The sequence below is a fragment of the Octopus bimaculoides genome, chromosome 10 (assembly GCF_001194135.2).
Source record: "Octopus bimaculoides isolate UCB-OBI-ISO-001 chromosome 10, ASM119413v2, whole genome shotgun sequence".
Lineage (NCBI taxonomy): Eukaryota > Metazoa > Mollusca > Cephalopoda > Octopoda > Octopodidae > Octopus > Octopus bimaculoides.
This window is the reverse complement of record NC_068990.1, coordinates 71027634-71035090: the sequence shown is the minus strand read 5'-3', so window position 1 is coordinate 71035090 and position 7457 is coordinate 71027634.

Genomic DNA, 7457 nt, shown 5'->3' with positions numbered 1-7457 from the left:
TATACTCTTTTACTCTTTTACTTGTTTCAGTCATTTGACTGCGGCCATGCTGGAGCACCGCCTTTAGTCGAGAAAATCGACCCCAGGACTTATTCTTTGTATGCCTAGTACTTATTCTATCGGTCTCTTTTTGCCGAACCACTAAGTTACGGGGACGTAAACACACCAGCATCGGTTGTCAAGCGATGGTGGGGGGACAAACACAGACACACAAACACACATACATATATATATACATATATACGACAGGCTTCTTTCAGTTTCCGTCTACCAAATCCACTCACAAGGCTTTGGTCGGCCCGAGGCTATAGTAGAAGACACTTGCCCAAGGTGCCACGCAGTGGGACTGAACCCGGAACCATGTGGTTGGTAAGCAAGCTACTTACCACACAGCACATATATACATACATATTTATACTTGTATATATACTTAGAATACTGATTTTAAATTTTGGCACAAGGCCAGCAAGTTTGAGGGAGGGGGCTAGTCAATTACATCATATATAGGTCAAGTGGTGGTGGGGGACAAACACAGAAACAAAGATACACACACATAGATTTATATATACATATATATGACAGCCTTCTTTCAGTTTTTGTCTACCAAGTCCACTGACTACGTTTTGGTTGGTCTGGGGTTATTATAAAAGTCACTTGCCCAAGGTACCACACAGTAGGTCTGAACCTGGAATCATGTATTTGGGAAGCAAGTTTCTCACCACATAGTCATGCCTACACCAATATATATCTATAGCTATACCTTTCTCTCTCTGTTTCTCTGTTTCTCTCTTTCTGCGCACACACACACATACATGTGAGTGTATAGTTATGCATACTATGCACATATTTATATATCCTGGATAGAGTATGTATTTTCATTTTCACTGCCTGACACAATTTAAAACTGGCATATATATATATCTGTATGTATAAATGTATGCATATATAATGTATACATATCTATCTATCTCTCTCTCTATATATATATATATACACACACACACACACACATATATATATAAGCATATTCATACACATACATATTCCCTAGAACACTTGGGAGGAACAAAACTTTTATCCGATCAAATCAATACATTGATTTCTGATCTATAGACATAATCACTGCCAGTTTGTGAAGAGTCTTACAGCTTGGAAACTAGTCATTTAGAAGAAATTCTTTGTAATTTCTCATCTCACCTCACCCTCTCCTCATGGAACCTGAGAGGCTAAACTCAACTCATCTTTAACTCAATGCCCGACACTTTTGTGATGACCAAACAAAATAAGTCATGATTGATTCTCTTCCACATTTCGCTTCTCTTTGTTCTCTGACTGAAAAATAAATTATTTCAAATATTTTAACTGGAACAACTTTTGGTCCCAACTGATTTGACACGCTGTTTCTTTTTAAGTATGTTACTGTCTAGTTTAATAATAAGTGGTGGGAAAGGAGAGAGGGAGAGAGAGAGAATGAGTGTATATACTGTGTGAATGATGTGTGAGTGGAAGAGAGAGTGTGTGAATATGAGAGAGAGAGAGAGTATGTGTTTATGGAGTGTACAAGAGAGTGAGTGTCTGCGTGTGTGTGTGTGTGCGCGCATGCATATAAAGTAATGCTGTGTGCATATTAAACTTGATATTAAAGTTGTTATTCAACGTATAGCTCATTGTGACTCATGACTATGTCCGAGTATCATTGTCTTAGGTGTGTATGCAATCATGAACAGGCACTTTTGGTCTCCCACAAATCTCGTCTCAGTAGGACTTCCAAGATGTGAAAATTAGAAAGAAAGACACTGAAAAGAGGTGGTAGATAGTGGTAGTGGGAGCTACACTAGTATCAGAGTAGTTCTAGCCTTTGTTACAGTTGATCAGATAGGAGCAACATGAAATAAAATACCTTGCCCAAGGACACAATGTACCATCTGGTTCAGAAATTGAACTCATATCTTTGTGATTGTGAGCCAAACAGTTTAGCAACTATGCCACACTCATTTTTACAATGTTGCCACAATACTGTGCTTTCAATTTATTTCATAAATTAATGCAGTTTGTCTCCTGTGGACATCAAATACATTTATATCGATTATTTAAAATATTTTACATTTATTTTCCTTGGGTGCAACAACTCTGAAAGCTGTGGTCTATGATATATTCATTTATTTTTAAGTAACAATTTGTAAATGACAGTGTTATTAATTACAGATATCTATTGGGACAATCACTGATTCACACTTCAGATGATGGGAGTGATAAGGGAGTGCTTGTAACTTATTGCAGAACAAATTCCAATGAGGGACCTTGTTTGAAGATCACTAGTGTGTGTGTTTTAGTTTCTTATTGACCCTGAAAGCATAAAAGGCTATACCAAAAAGCTCTAATGACTGCCAATTCACAGCTTAGTTAAGACTGTTTAACCATTTTGTTACCATATTTAGGTACAGGCATGGTTGTGTGGTAAGAAGCTTGTTTCACAACCACATAATTCTGGGTTCAGTTCCACTGTTTGGGTACTTGGGCAAGTGTCTTCTGCATATAGCATCTGGCTGATCAATGCCTTGTGAATGGATTTAGTAGATGGAAACTGAAAGAAGCCTGTCATATGTGTGTGTGTGTATGTACATGCGCATGTGTAATTGTGTCTGTCTATCCCCTACCACTGCTCGACAACTGGTGTCTGTGTGTTTATGTCCCTATAACTTAGCAGTTCAGCATAAGAGACCAATAGAATAAGTACTAGGATAAAAAATAATAATAATAAGTACTGGTGTTGATTTATTTGACTAAAAATTCTTCAAGGCAGTGCCCCAGCATGGCCACAGTCTAACGATTGAGACAAATAGAAGATAAAAGATATGATATTTATGTGGAAAATTTACTGCCTATATTTCAATTAATTTTGAAAATAATTAAGAATTTAGTAAAAATAAATTTGTCATAAAAATCTTGTGTACAGAAGATAACATGAAATTTTGATGAAGTGGAGAGACAAGTTCCATTTGCATGTTAATTTACTTTTCTACTTCATAATCAAAAGCAATCATGAAATAAATAAATAAATAAATGCTTAAGAAACTGGTTTGGTTAAGGTAGTGAATAGTCTCTTGAAGTAAACCAATCCTTTCATCTCATACACTCAACTCTTTGGAAAATACAAAGTTTCCTTATCACTTAATATACAGCAGTGTTGTGAGTAAGTAAAGTATGCATTTCCTGAAATAACAAGGATACAGTAACCACAATAATAATAATAGCTTCAAATTTTGGCACAAGGCCAACAACTTTGGGGGAGGAGGTGAGTTGATGACATTGACCCCAGTACTCAACTAGTACTCATTTTATTGATCCTGAGAGGATAAAAGGTAAAGTTGACATCGGGGAATTTGAACTTAGAACATAAAGAGGGGTCGCTAAGTGTTTTGCCTGGTATGCTAATGATTCTGCCAGCTTGGCAGCTAAACAACAATGACAATAATGATATTTACTTTATATATCATTGGGTAAAAACAAATACACTTAAATATGTTACTACACACACATGCGCATGCATATTCGTGCACACATACACACACACTCACACACATACACGTACATACACACACATACATGAGTAATACAGTGTAAGTAGAATTTGATAGGCAGAAACTGTGTAGAAACCTGTCATACACATAGCCATATCTTATGTTCATTTTCCATATTAACATGAGTTAGGTGAATGTATTATTAGTCTTAGGGGTTTGTATAAGATTTTATTGTTGAAATTTATCTGCAATAAACTGGGTATACTTCTACAGCCTGACTATTAGTCTGAAGAAGACCAAAGTACTGGGCCAAGGTACCAACCACTCCTCCCCCACCATCACCATCAACAACTACAAGCTGGAGGTAGTTCACGAATTCACCAACCTTGGCTCTACCATTGGTGATGACATCTCCCTGGATCCTGAGGTCAACAGGTGAATTAGACAACATCCTTCACGTTTGCCAGGCTCACAAAGAGTCTGGGAAAACAAAAGCTGGTTGCAAATACCAAGATTGCTGTCTATAAGGCATGCCTCCATAGCACACTACTTTACAACAGTGAGACATGGAGCCTCTACTCCAGACAGGAGTGGCATCTCAACATCTTCCACCCTTGTAATTTGAGACACATCTTGGATATCAAGTGGGCAAACCACATCATCAACACCAAAGTTTTCAACTGCGCCAAGATACCCAGAACACTCACTCTGCTCCAGCAGTGTCATCTCTGCTGACTTGGTCATGTACATCGCATACTGGACAGGAGGATCCAAAAAGGCCTCCTGCACAATTGACTACCAGCACAAGGATCACCTCATCTTTCGTTTCAAGGATATCTGCAAGAGAAATATGAAGTCGATTGATCTGGACATCCTGAGATGGGAGGAGGTCGCAAATGATTGCCCACACTGGAGACAAATACTGCAAAAGGGGATGAAGTGAGCAGGAACAAAAAACAGGAACATGCAACCAAAGAAAAGCGCACTTGACAGAAAGAAAAACCAATAGCACTGGCAAAGAGTTCCTTCAAATGCAATCGCTGTATGCATGATTACCACTCCCATGTGGTGCCGATGCTGCACCGGCATCAGCAGCTGATACGATTTCTTTGGGTGCAGATCCATGGCTTCTCGAGACCAATGGATGCCTACTACTACTACTACTACTACTACTACTACTACTACTACTGTGTATAAAATATTTTAATTTTTTATACAATTCCTTATAATATTGAAGTATAAAAATGATAGGATTATTTTAAAACATTGAATGGGTAGGAAGGCCCTTCCAAGTAAAATAAAAATTAAAGGGGTCCATAGAAAAAACATGGTTGAAAAACACTGGTCTGTTCTGAGTTGAGAGAGAGAGAGAGAGAGAGGGAAGCAAATAAGGCTATGCTAAATATACAATATTAATTCTTGATTTATTGAAATTATTGTTGCTTTGGGAGATAATAAACAAACACCAAGTGGTAATTGCAACTGATTCTTAATGAGAAGAGATGATCTCAACATTAAAGAATTCTCTGGAATTGATATGTCACTAAGAAGACAGTCTCTCTCTTACGCACACACATGCATGCACACACATATGCATGCAAACAATGCACACATGCACACACACATATGCATACATACAGATGCACATGCACACACACATATGCATGCATATAGATGCACACACATACACACATACGCAAACACACACACATGCACGCACACACATACATTATCATCATCATCATCTTTTTAATATCCATTTTTCTATGCTGGCATGAATCAAATGAAATTCATTAAGACAGATTTTCTGCAGCAGAATGCTTCTCCTATCACCAACCCTCATCTGTTTCCAAATAAGGACGTATTTCCCCTTGTCGTTCAAACAGGAACAGCACACTGGCCAGACATAATTTCGCAGAAAATTGCAATCATACTACTTTGTTTGATAGTGATGTTTGTTTACAAGATGAAGAGACACAAACACACTCAAGTACATACATACATTCTTTCAGTTACTGTCTATAAAATCCATTCACAAGGCTTTGGTCAACCCAGGCCACTTGCTCAAGGTGCTGCACAATGGGACTGAATCTAAAACCACTTAGTTGCAAAGCAAAGTTCTTAACTTCTTAACTGCACAACAATGCCTGCTCCTATTTATGTGTGTGTGTGTGTGTATAGGGTATCCCAAAATTAGGGCAATCAACTTTTTTCAATTTTGCCAAAGCAAAATATTGTTATATTTCGGGTCTGAGTGTTGCAATGCAATGGTAAAGGAAACACAATTATGACACTACCACATTTATTTGATATGACAACCCCGATTTATGAGTCTACTATTGACAGAGACAGATACACTCCAAAGTCAGTCGTTCTGATGGTTTACTGTCTGTTCGATGTCAAATTTCTTTTCATCAGTGTATATAAGGTTGGGCAGCATACCTTCAGCAATCTGATGCAGGATAAGATGACTTCTCTCCAATTTCATGGCCTTATAAACTTGTATGAGCTCATGAAGATGGATCATCTTGTAGGGATAGGTCCTGAGATCCTCCTTCAGCACTTGATACATCAACGTTCAGCTTATTTTTGTTGTGGTAGCTAGTTTTCTGACAGAACAATGAGCATTTTGTCATATCTTTTCTCTGGTATTTTTGATAAGCTGAGAGGTCCGGACACTTCTTTTTCAGACACATCCAGGTTGAGGTGCAGTGGAACCAGTCTCTTTGAAATTTCTCGACAATTTTTCAGACTGTTGTTCAATTAATTTTAAGCTTTTTTGCTATAGCTGTATTACTTTCGCCTCCTTTGTGGAAGGTTATGATTGTATTTTGGTGTATAGCCATTATCTAATTTATAAATCTGAACTTATTTAGTTGGAAACAGAAGGAAGATACACTAAGCTTTTATAATGATGTATAATGTTCATAGCTTATCACATCTATTAACAGTTATTAAAGGCCGAAACTTTGGTTGCCTTAATTTTGGAACACCTTGTATATGCATACACACATATGCTCAAACAAATAAATAGTATATATGTGTGTGTGGTTGTGTAGTAAGAAGGTTGCTTTCCAACCACATGGTTTTGGGTTCACTCCCACTGTGGAACCTTGGACAAGTGTCTTTTACTATAGCTTCGGGCTGACCAAAGCCTTGTGAGTGGAATTGGTTGACGAAAACTAAAAGAAGCCTATTGCATATATGTATATATATATATATATATCATCATCATCATCATCGTTTAACGTCCGCTTTCCATGCTAGCATGGGTTGGACGATTTGACTGAGGACTGGTGAAACCGGATGGCAACACCAGGCTCCAATCTAAATTTGGCGGAGTTTCTACAGCTGGATGCCCTTCCTAATGCCAACCACTCAGAGAGTGTGTATATATATATATTGTGTGTCTGTGTTTACCCCCACCCCCACTTTACAACTTGTGTTGGTGTGTTTATTTTCACATAACTTAGCAGTTCAGCAAAAAAAAAGTGATATAATGAGTGCCTAGCTTAAAAAAATAAGTCCTGCAGTTGATACGTTTGACTAAAAATTCTTCAAGGCAGTGTCCCAGCGTGGCTGCATTCTAATGACTGAAACAAGCAAGAGGTAAATAAAGGGTGCTTTTAACATGCTGGTGTAATATTTGTGTGTGTGTGTGTGTGTGTACATGGCCTTAAAAAAAAATAAGTACTGGGGTTGATACATTTGACTAAAAATTCTTCAAGGCTGTGCACTAGTATGGTTACACTCTGATGAATGAAATAAGGAAAACATAAATAGATAGATACATACATACATACATACAAATATACATACATACATACATACATATACATGTATGTGTGTGTGTTTCTGTGTATATATCAATAAAACTGTACATTATATAGTTACATCCAGACATATATATACATATGTATACATATGTGTATATAT